The sequence below is a fragment of the Sinocyclocheilus grahami genome, unplaced genomic scaffold (genome assembly GCF_001515645.1).
Source record: "Sinocyclocheilus grahami isolate Dianchi unplaced genomic scaffold, SAMN03320097.WGS_v1.1 scaffold304.1, whole genome shotgun sequence".
Taxonomy (NCBI): Eukaryota; Metazoa; Chordata; class Actinopteri; order Cypriniformes; family Cyprinidae; genus Sinocyclocheilus; species Sinocyclocheilus grahami.
Window position 1 is genome coordinate 266236 of NW_015505483.1, and position 12329 is coordinate 278564.

The 12329-nt window shown below is 35.7% G+C and overlaps 1 long non-coding RNA gene across 1 annotated transcript in view; it reads right to left on the bottom strand.

Annotated features, from left to right (window-relative positions):
• Window positions 1–12329, bottom strand: part of LOC107601377 (uncharacterized) — a 46215-nt gene that overhangs the window by 22491 nt on the left and 11395 nt on the right. The window contains exon 2 of the long non-coding RNA XR_001610921.1: window positions 2956–3109. This is a non-coding gene — a long non-coding RNA (uncharacterized lncRNA). The remainder of the gene's footprint in view (window positions 1–2955; window positions 3110–12329) is intronic.

The window sequence follows — 12329 nt, forward strand, 5'->3', positions numbered from 1 at the left end:
AATATATTACTTAAAAAGAAAATGTTTAATTAAAAACCATATCACAATACTGGTAAAATAACATGAAGATAGGGTAAGGAGAAATTGAATAACAGCAGAGATGCTCCTTATTATTGAGCTCTGATTATGATACAAATATGAATTTCTTTTACAGTTCTGTCAACATAGCAGATTTCCTCAGTTACAGTCGGCCTTCAGTTTTCATTTGGGTTGCAGAATTGTAAGCAACAGTAATTTGATGAAGGTTGACAGTTGAATGCATAGAAGAATGTGACTGATATAAACAGCTTCTTTTTTTCTTTTTTTTTGCTCTGTTACTGCCCTACGTCTGATTAATGCTTTCTTGTACACAAACTGTCAAATATGAGAGCAAACAGGTCAAACGGTTTATTTAGCTTAAATATGACTGCACAATTTGATATAAAACTATTAAAATATTATAAAATGTATTCAATTAATAATAAAAGCCATGTTGCAATATCAATTGTGCAGCCACACTGAAGGTCTCTGCATAAAATGAGAAATCCAAACTTTCCAATTTGAGAGTCAATTGTAATCAGGATTTGCCAGTCTGAGAAAAAAAAATTCTGTCGCATATGCAATGGAGGCATCCACAAAAAGGGTCTTTCAGATCTGCACACACTGGCTGAGAGCCGTGCATCCCAAGTGTCAAACGAAACGGAGGTCAGACTGATGCTATTGTCCTGTGTACGGCCCGTGTGTCCAGCCATCACATGTAACCCAACACCTGCGCCTCCCTGCTTGGCACTGCTCCACCAGACCCCAAACCTGCCATCGCTCAGCAACCTTTCCACTCCAAGTCTTTCTACCATATATTTCCCACCAAAATATTAAGCAACACAACTGTCTTTAACATTGATAATAATAAGAAATGTTTCTAGAGTAGCAAATCAGCATATTAAAATTATTTCTGAAGGATCATGTGACACTGAAGACTGGAGTAATGATACTGAAAATTCAGCTTTACATTGCAGGAATAAATTACATTTTAAAATATATTAGAGAGAGAGAGAGAGAGAGAGAGAGAGGGAGAGAGAGAGAGAGAGAGAATAACAAATAGATCAAAAGGTCTCTCTCAAAAAAAAAAAGAATTCTGGATCACCACATTGAGTATTTTATGGAAGTTTATTTCTGCCACGGTATTAAAAAAAAAAAAAAGAAAGAAAGAAAAGTCAAAAGTAATTGCAACTTTTTATCTCATGATTCTGGCTTTTTTTCCTGCAATCACAAGTTCATATCTTGCAATTCTGAAAAAAAAAGCAAAATTGCAGCGGGAAAAAAGCCAGACTTATGCAAAAGCCTCTAAATGACGTCTGGAATTTTCTTCTAAAATGAGTATTTTTATCATTTCAAAATGCTCATTTTAGATGAAAATTTCAGATGGCACTTAGAGGCTTTTGCATCTGAACTCTTCATATATACAGAGTTCTGGCACTAAACTCTATATATACTGTATATATATATATATATATATGTATATTTTGATTGCTTCCATTGTCCTCATTTGTAAGTCGCTTTGGATTCCAACAGCGATACCCGCAGGTAAAGTTACAGCGGGGGCTTGCCTCCCTTCATACCATTGACCTTAGCATGCCGTGGGTTTAGTGGGGGGTAATTGAGAATGAATGGGTGAAAGTTACTTGAGAGGAGGCAATGCCTCCATTGAGATATCATTGGATATGACTGGTTATGTTTGGCTGTGATTGGTTCACACGATAAATCCCGCCTCTTGTGTTTGTCATTCTGAATGAATAATATAATGGTGTTAATGGGAAGACTAATTAAAAAAAGTCAACAACTCACACACTTAGATATAACCACGTTGTTACGTGAAAATAAGACTTCAAATAGGCAGATTCTTTGATCTGTGGGAGTTTTTAGTGAGTAATCAGCTTGGTTAAATCTGAAGTAAATCTCCGTGTCTGTGACCAATATATACCGAGCTTTGATGACCGATGAGCCAATAAATTCAAACATAGTTAAAAGTTAATTATTAAAAAGAATAGCTGAACATAAGTTCAAAAATAAAATATATTATTGTTAAGTTATTATTTTGGAATAAATGTAAAATGCTTCAAATCACTAAGTTGATGAGATTCATACATGGCTTTAACAAATAGAATATTCATTACATTGTTAATGTAAAAATATAAAATAGAATAGTTTTTTCCCCTTTTTCTGATAGTGTAATGTTTATTTAACCACAAAAAATGTGACTCTGACATGAATTCACAATTGATTAAAAATTGTAATTAAAAAAAATCTGAATTTTGAAACAAACTCAAAACTGCGAGAGAAAAAGTAAGAATTTTGAGATAAAACGTAATCGCGATTTTTTTTTTTTTAACTCTTTGGCTGGAGATAAGCTTTCACATTATTTCCTTTAATAATCACTATAATTAAAAAAAAGTTATCAGGAAATTAGCAATTGAGAACTATTACAGACTTCAGCATCATGACATATAGTTTAAAGAGGGTCACATTTACATCCAAATGGTAATTAATCTAAACATAACCCAAGCTATAGTTATATGTTGCTTGAATCATCTGGATTAATTCATGTTTACTGAATTGTAAGAGTAGAACTGTCACTGTATGTGAAACAAGTACAACATGAAGTCTAGCAACTTTTTTTTTTCTTTTTAAAGTCAGTGAGTAGTTCACTCATTTATTCTATATTGTCTTGTTAAAGCACATATCGCAGAATGTTGTAGATGAATAATGATTTACAGTGCATTTTCACCCGTTTTTCTGCTGAGCATGCAATGCAAAAATAGACTCAGCGCTGAAACTCCACCTGCAGCTGCACTTCTGCTAGACAGCACCACAAAACCAACACAGCTGCAGATGTGAGGTTTGTGTAACAGGCATGAAGCAGTATGACTAAAAGTCACAGAGCCTGAAAACAGCAGGCAGGGTCTCGATATCTCTCACCTGATGCAGGTTGATCAACACATCTGTCTCGGGGGCATTGCCTCCTGTCGCCATGGGGACAAGGAGGGGCACAGCTGCGGGAACACGGGGGGGTCCGGGATCAGCCCTTCTCTTTCACGGCTGGATTTCCAGTCGGCCTGTGGGGTGGCATAACCTGTAAGAGCGAGACCATGTTAGGCCATAAGGTATCATATCACTGAGACCCCAAAACAAACACAGGAACAAGGGAACATGGGAAAGGGTGTTGCAGAACATGGTCGGTTTAATACACAGGGAAGACATACACATACCTGTTTCCAGGTCTTGTGTTACAACGCAGGGGCTCATCAATAACCACTGCTCTCATCAAGAGACATTATATTGATCGCACTAATTTGTTAATCGATTAAACAAGCATGTTGATAATGAGAAAACTGTTACACGGTGTCTGTCTGCACCCGGTTGGCAGGTTCAGATCATGTCCATTAATCAGTTTAAATGTCTGTTTTGAATCGAATCCATTCAACAAAAATGTTCACAGAGCTGCATTGTTATATATGTTTTAGTATAAATATATTAATGTAATTATTTTGCTGTTTATTACTATCCATTGTTATTCATTAGGGCACTGAAATTAAAATGATCATTCTTTTTTGCTTTTGAATGTCTCTTATGTTTACCAAGGCTGCAAAAAAACAGTAATATTGAAAAATATTATTACAATTTAAAATACGTTTTAAAAAATATATATATTATGTAATTAATATGTAATTAAGTAATTTATTCCTGTGATGCAAAGCTGAATTTCAGCTTTTCAGGTAACAATGTAAAAGTCTTTATTGCAACTTTTGATCAATTTAATGTATCCTCGCTGCATAAAAGTATTAATTTCTTTAAAATATAAATAAATCTTGCTGACCCCAGTTTTTTAAATGGTATGTATAAATAAAAAAAAACATACATTTATTATATATTAACCCAGGATATATATCCAGCCCTTATTATGACAGAAAAGACACCCAGGCACACAGATGGGATGCTCGTGAAAATGTCAAGCCCTGACAAAAAACAAAGCCTGTTGAGCATCTGCCCTTGTGTGTGTGATCTCCAACCCAGAACCCTTGTAATCTGCAGTAATCAGACAGGCTACAGGCTGCTTAATTGGACAATTTTGAGTTTAACACCACTGGCCAAAATTTATGATCATGTAACATAAGTGTTAGCCTCTCTGTTGTGTCAGAATCTACCAACAACTCTGACAATAGATAATAGACGGTCACTGAGCAGTCAAATATTTTTATATAATGACCACTAAACTGTATTTATCATATCACTCTGAAATCGCTCTCTTATAATATCACTGCAAGTTAACTGGTGTCATTTTTCAACTAAGAATAATTACTGACTACAGAAAAAATTGCCTTTGATAAGATGGCGAGAAGCTCTCAAGTCTCCAGTCACAGAAAGAAAAATAACACATTGCTTGAAAGAACAACAAACCAGTTGAGTTGATGAAAAAAGAGTTGATGAAAATCAATGAATATATAATGAAATCATAAAAATTCTAATAAATCATTTTAAAACAAAAACAATCAATATGAAAACAAGATATATTATTAAAATATTGTATTTGTTTACATGCATGTAATTTGTCCATTAACTGACATCAAAGAACTGTAAACATGCAAATGTGTTTTTAAATTATTGAAATATTAACTGTAATCTCAGAGGGTACTTCAAGTAAATATTTTTAAGATTCAGCTGATTAAAAAAGTTTGGGAATCCCTGGAATAGAGGAAGAGATATCGCATTTTAGCTTTAATATGTTGAAATTGTAACACGGATCGCAGAGTAATAATAATTTAAAATAATATTTTTGAAATGCTCGTTTTGTTGCTAGGCTAGTTGTTTTCTACATTTTGATAGGAACTTTAGGCTAATCTACAAGTAAGGTAATGCAGTTATTTCAATTCAAATCTTTATCTGATGTCTATTTTTAAATAAATATTTCATTTATTAAAAATGAAAATGTGTTAAATCTATTCACCCTCAGGGTATCCAAGATGTAGATTAGTTTGTTTCTTCATCAGAACAGATCTGGAGAAATTTAGCATTACATCACTTGCTCACCAATGGATCCTCTGTACATGTATAAACAGCTTTTCACTTCACAAGATGTTAACTGATGGACTGGAGTCATGTGGATTACTTGCGGATTACTGTGATGTTTTTATGGACTCTCATTCTGACGGCACCCATTCACTGCTGAGGATCCATCTGTGAGCAGGATATAATGCTGAATGTCTCCAAATCTGTTCTGATGAAGAAACAAACTCATCTACATCTTGTATATATCCTGCGAGTGAGCACATTTTTAGCTGTTTTTCATTTCTGGTTGAGCTATTCCTAAAATGAAAGCTTATGCTCACACTAAAACAACAGTGAAGTAAAACGGTGTTCTCCTACCATCTTTTTTTTATCAGTACAGAACCATACAGCATCTGTGAGTCTGCTGTGTGGTTGTGCAATCGTGACAGTGTGAGCTCTGCATCTGGAAGTCCAGTGTCTGCTGTATGATAAACAGCTCTTATGGGAAGCCGGCGCTGATGAGATGACTCATGTCTTGAGTTTGCATCACTGCAGGCAGCCCTAGCATACGTCTCATTTATGCCAAACCGCACCCAGCTGGATATCATTTCAGCATCATCCTGCTGGAATGCAGCTTCATGATGGACTGCTAAACGTCAGTGGCGTCGCCATGTGCCTGCATCTCTCATCAAAACACCTCATCTCTGGGCTGAAACGTCACACTTCTGCTGCCTTGGAAACATTATTAGTGAATCCACACAGAACTGTAATGCCAATCAGACTGAAATAAAAAGAACTGGTGAATCTTTTCATCACTGAGCTGGTACCATCTCCCATGGGAATATTTTACTGCTCAGACATTGCTCTTTAAGTTGTCACACTGCAGTAAATAAATGCATTTCATGTGCTCTCATGTTAAGTATAAACATTTACATTTATATTTAGTCATTTACTGGATTTGACCATTACAATTCTGTTAGAATTATGCTTAAAACGAGACAAATATATAAGCCAAATTTCTATGTGGCATTTATGTTTCCATAAAGAAAGTTTAACAGCCATAGACCCTTTCCACAGCACAAAAGTTCTCTATAGTGGAAAAATGTTACTTTAAAATGTTCTAAAATGTTTCAAATGGTTCTTTTAAGAACTCAGTCTTAAAAATAAAGGTTCTTTATTGGCATCAATGGTTCCACTAAGAACCTTTACCATCCATGGAAATTTTTCATTCCTCAAAACGTTCTTTACAGTGGAAAAAGGTTATTTAGATTATTAAAATGCTCTTCACACTAAGAAAAAAAATGGTTCTTTTAAGAACTGTTCACTGAAATATTCTTTGGGGAACCAAAACTGGTTCTTCTAAGGCATCGCGGTGAAAACTCCCTTTTGAAACCTTTATTTTTAAGAGTGCTGTTCACTGAAAGGTTCTTTGGGGAATCAAAAATTGTTCTTCTATGGCATCAATGTTTGGGAACCTTTATTTTTGAGAGTGTATGTATTTTCTAAAAGCCTTATCTTATACATTTTTTATTCTCATTTCTCAATTCTCAGATCTCATATATACTCTATAAGTTTCTCCTAACTGGGAAAAATGAAAACAGAAACAAATGACACAATTGTTGACATGCACTAATAAATGTGGACAGCGTGCCTTCAGATCATGCGGACTTAGAAGAATTTGAGAAATGGTTGAGCTCATAATGAGATCTCTGATCTTTGACTGCAGACTGTGATGATTTGGCAAATCTGACCACTATTTGCAAAAAGTCTCCCTTCTCTAACACCAAAGAAACTAGGAGTGTAAATAATTCAGATGATATTTAAAAATATTTTGTAAGCTAAAATTCTGCACTGTTAGAGGTCTGCGTCATTAGAGTATACATAGGCAAAGGATAGCCTAAGACAAGACAAGCTAAAAAATGTAAAATAAAATATGGTTCCCTGACAGGTGTAATGGGCCTTAAAGACAAAAATACCACACTTGTCTTTTTTATGTTGAATTTAAAAGAAAAAAAAACCATGGGCTTATACACTCTAAAAAATGCTGGGTTGTTTCAACCCAACTTTGGGTCAAATATGGACTAACCCAACCGTTGGGTTACATTTTTACATTAAATTTTTAACCAAAAAGTTGGGTTAGTCCATATTTGACCCAAATTTGGGTTGAAACAACCCAGCATTTTTAGAGTGTACGTTACAATTTTTTTTGTGTATGCTCAGTGGAAAAAAAAAAAAGTTAAATGCAGGACCACATTAATGGGCCATAATTTAAGCTAAACTGTGTGAGAACACATTCACTGTAAACAGGGACCAAATGTACCTACTCAAAGTATAATTGGGCAGGAGTGGGTGGGTGTGGAATGAAACTTGCAGTAGTGGGATGGAAAAATCAGTTCATGCAGAACTCTGCACTGCAAAATAAAAGTGTCTGAGTGAGAGCTCAGAGCTGCACAAATATGATGTTGTAGGCCTAAATCTTATGTTGTTTTAGAATTTTAAATACAATTATTTTAATAGCTTATTTCAAAGAATTCTAAGTCATTTTGTGGCCCTGTTGGACCCTCTAGGGACAGGCAACGTCGGTCCTGGAGTGCCGCTGTCCTACAGAGTTTAGCTCCAACCCTAATCAAGCACACCTAAGCATGCTAATCAAGGTCTTCAGGATCACCAAGGCTACAGGCAGGTGAGTTTCTTTTTTTTAGGTTGGAGCTCAACTCTGCAGGACATCGGCACACCTGGACCGACATTACTTATCCTTGCCCTATAGTAGCTCCTGGTCCCATGACTGAGAACTAGAGATGTGAGATTTCTGAGGTGTTTATTCAGGAGAAAAATCTTGAGAAGCACGAGACCTCAACAAGAATCTTTATTTGCTCTCGACTTAAGCTATGAGTGCTGTCTAGGAGATACAACTAAGATACTAAAAAGATCTTTGTGAAGTTTGTGATTTTATACAGCACGAAGTCGTATATTACCAAGAAGTCATGGAAGTTGTGGCCTAATGGTTAGAGAGTCAGACTTGTAACCCAAAGGTTGCGGGTTCGAGTCTCGTACCGGCAGGGATTGTAGGTGGGGGGAGTGAATGTACAGCGCTCTCTCCCACCTTCAATACCACGACTGAGGTGCCCTTGAGCAAGGCAACTGCTCCCCGGGCACCGCAGCATAAATGGCTGCCCACTGCTCCGGGTGTGTGTTCACGGTGTGTGTGTTCACTGCTGTGTGTGTGCACTTTGGATGGGTTAAATGCAGAGCACTAATTCCAAGTACGGGTCACCATACTTTGTTATGTTTTGTTGTCCTTTGGTGTGACACCACTAAATTATATTTTTTAATTAAAAACTGCATGTCAAACTACATAATCATGGAAAATTATGCAAATGTGTCTTGCTTACTGCTAATGACAGGTTAGCTCGGAATAGCAAGGTCATTAATTGACAGAAAAAGGCTGAAACGTCCTCTGGTCTGACAGATAATGTCCTCCGGTGTGACGCCTGTATTGTCACACCAGAGGACAAGGTCTCTTTAAAAAGCATTTTAAATAATTAAATAAGATTTGTTTAACTCATTTTATTCTTTTTTTGATCATTTTCAGTGTTCTTAAATGAAATAATTACATTAATTAAACTATTTTCTGATGTTTTTACAGAAAACTTGTACTGTTATAAAGTGTCATGAACATAAGTATAAAATGTGATGCTTTGTTTTTGAGACAGAAATAATTGAGGGAGAGAAATTAGTTGAAGAGAGAGGACACGGAAATATAGACCGAAAATTAACAGGGACCCACTAAAAGGGAGGAGATCCTACGAGAACGATACAGAAAGTAAATAGAATCAAAATGATGCCTTAAAAACAATATATTTAAAAAAAAAAATCATTTACATCTTAATGCATATAGTTTTAATATTAATCATATTTAGCTGTGCAGGGGGGCTAGAAGAGTTTCTGTAACATATTGATTGACTAAGAGACTGAATTTTTCAAAATGAAACTTTCTTTGACATATTCAAAATTAAATAGAAATAACTTCAGGGCTCCAGACTGCGACTAAAACGGTTTGTGCAGTTCGAGAGAGATCGAAATGACGGAGACGCGCAAGTAAAAGCTTTGTGCTTTGTTACTTTTTAATAGACAAAGTATCAGCTTTAAAAGTCTGCCAAATTCATAATTAAATTAATACAATAAATGTGATCGCGTTAGCGCAAGTGAACCCATTATATCTTTCTCTACTAATACGAAATGAACATGAATTAACATCAAAAGGTAAGCTCATTTTATAAGAGAACCTACAGTACGACTTTCAGTGTTTCAAACTGCGGAAAACTTGTAAAGCTTGTAAACATTGCCACGTAACATTTACCTCAGAATAACCATTCAGTGTCCAAAAGCTCAGCTTCAGTCAGCTAGAAAAATAACTAAAAAAAGAGGATTTTGCTATATTTAGGCGCTATTGCATATTAATAGTTTTACGTAACCTGTTGTCAATATAAGAAATGCAAGAATGCAAGCTAAAGATAAAATTCAACACGTCCTGTAATATTGCATGTTTCTATTGAAGAAAAACCGACTGGATGTGTGAAAGACATATATGACAACATTTCTATCGGATGTATTGAGGAGCCCAAACTCACTGTAAAAAGCGATCAGTTGACTTTGCTTAAAAAAATTGAGGAAACCTGTTGCCTTAAAGTTATTAAGTAAATAAAGAGAAATAAGCAATTTTAACTAGTGACACGGAGCGTGTCCATCGTGTCACTGCGTCGCCTGCCAATGACATCACAACCCCCTCGATTTCCGGTTTTGTTTTGTAGAAAACATGCAAACACCAAAGACGCTTTAATATGTTGTGCGTTTTAATAGACCGGTGACGACCGCACAGAGTAGCATTATAACAGAACTTTCAAATGTATCTAGTATGATAAAACAGCGCTGCTTTACCCCACATACGCACGACCGGAAGCAGCGGAAGCGGTCGACTGTGGCATAATAAAAGCTCCGCTGCTTTCGAGCCGTGTGTCACGCTCATTCAGCGGCCTCGTTTCGCGTCGACGGCTTTTAGCCTCACCCTGCTTCATACTACAACATTAATAAATCATTAGCTCATCCATGAACATGATTTCTGCCTGAGTCCCGTCGGATTGCGTCGGCTGTGGGGATGAAGACGACAGCTCCCATGATTCCACACTCAGTCACGGCGTCATCAAGCTACGCCTTTGTCTCTTTGTTTATTTTCTAGCGGTGAAAACTTACATATTGTGCCTTTAAGTGAACTTGACAATTCCGAGTTACACTTGCAAATAACAGTTTGAAAATGTTTTGTGTTCACTTTTTATTTTAGGTTGGACTAACTTAAATGTATTCAATTGCAATTACTTAAAAGTGCACATTCAATGGCCAAGTGATGCTTATGGTCCATGATATTGGTACAGATTCTGTGTAATAACCAGTTCTTTGTGACTGTATATTTCAAGTTGGAAAAGACGTTTAGTTCCCACTTTAAGTGAACCTTAGTTCCCAGGTCATCTACAAGATGGATTAAAATGCTGATGAAGTCAAGAAAAGATGAGACATAAACACATGAAAGTATGATTGAAAGCGCGTTTATTCTGTGGCACCTAAAAAAATTATTTGGCGCCCAAGCTTTTTTCTTATAGGAGCCAATGGCTACTTTTTTTGTCTGGAGCCCTGAATTTAATAACTACCATTTCTGTCCTTTAGTGTGACGTACTGTCCTATGGTGTGACACACATAAAAAAACCACAGATTTGTTTTTATCTCAAAATATCTTTAAAAACAGTTGAGTATTGCAATAAAACTTAAAATGGTATAAATTTCAGCAGTTTTGAATGGATGGCAGCAAAGTTTGTCTTGTTGTCAAAGTTTGTCTTAAAATTGTCCAACAAGTCATGGGGAAAAAATTATGTTACTTATAATTTTATATTAAATAAATAGCACTATATGAAAATAAATGTCTAACAATGAAGATACATCTCTCTCATGTTATTTATGTATTATTAAGATTTTTTTTTCTTAATTTTTGCTATGTCACACACCATAGGACAAATTTATGGTACAGTAAATAAAGATTATTGGCTTACAATTTACAGGAAATTGCTATTTCAGTCTTTCAATTTGTTACTTGCCATTTCTTTGTAATTATTTGTGTTAAAATTGTTTCAAATTAAATTACTTTTTTATGATTCAGTCATCATTTCCTTTTAAACACCCTATTTAGATATAACCCAAAGACACTCATTCTAAGACGACATGAACATCTCGTGGCATCCGGCCGGAGTAAAAGCTCAAGCAGGAATGAAGTCAGTTTCTCACTCCTTGGCGGAAAAATATACGAGCTGTGTGGAGGTTTAGTGAAATAGAAATAGCCTGCCTGTATTGGCACATCACGCACATGGTGTTATCTGACGGAGAGACGCAAAGCAGTTTAAAGCCTGCACGGGTCCTGTTTGGTAAACGTGCACCAGCAGTACTTAAAGGGGTCCTATTATGCTTTTTCACTTTTTCAGCTTTAGTTAGTCTGTAATGTTGCTGTTTGAGCATAAAAAACATCTGCAAAGTTACAAAGTTCAAAGTCCACTTCAAAAGGAGATATTTTATTTAACAGAAATCACTTTTCAAAAACTACAGCGAACGACTCGTTTGGACTACAACGCATATTTTCTGGGATTTGTGATATCACAATTACAGACGAATGGGACGAGACCTGGTTGAGCTGCACTAGAGAAGGCAACGAGTGTTATCACTGTGTCGTAGACACGCTAGCTTTCCCAAGGCAGACGAACTTAGAGTGGTTACAATCATCCGGGTTTAGATTTTGAGCAATATTTACACTGAAGCTCGCAGGCGGTAAGGGGCATGACATTTCCCGACCAGGCCCCGAGTGCTGCCAATCACAGCACACACTGGCCCAGCTAACCAATCACAGCACATTTCGTATTTCAGAAGACGGGCCTTCATTTGATACAGGAACTATTTATATATATATATCTTTTTTATTTTTTGCAATTTTATTATTTGAAGAGCTCATTTGCAAAAACAGATAACTCTGATTTTTAACAATTTTCAAAAATCAGTTTTTGTTCATTGTGCATTCCAATTAATCTCAATGAAACGGCACTTGGGTTATTTTGATTAGATTAAAAAATAACAAAAAAAGACAGCTAACTAACGGATTAAAACACAAAAACATGATAACATAATAATAAACACAATTTTTGAAAATTGTTAAAAATCGTTATCTGTTTTTGCATCCAAAATAAAAGTTTTTGTTTACATAATATATGTATGTG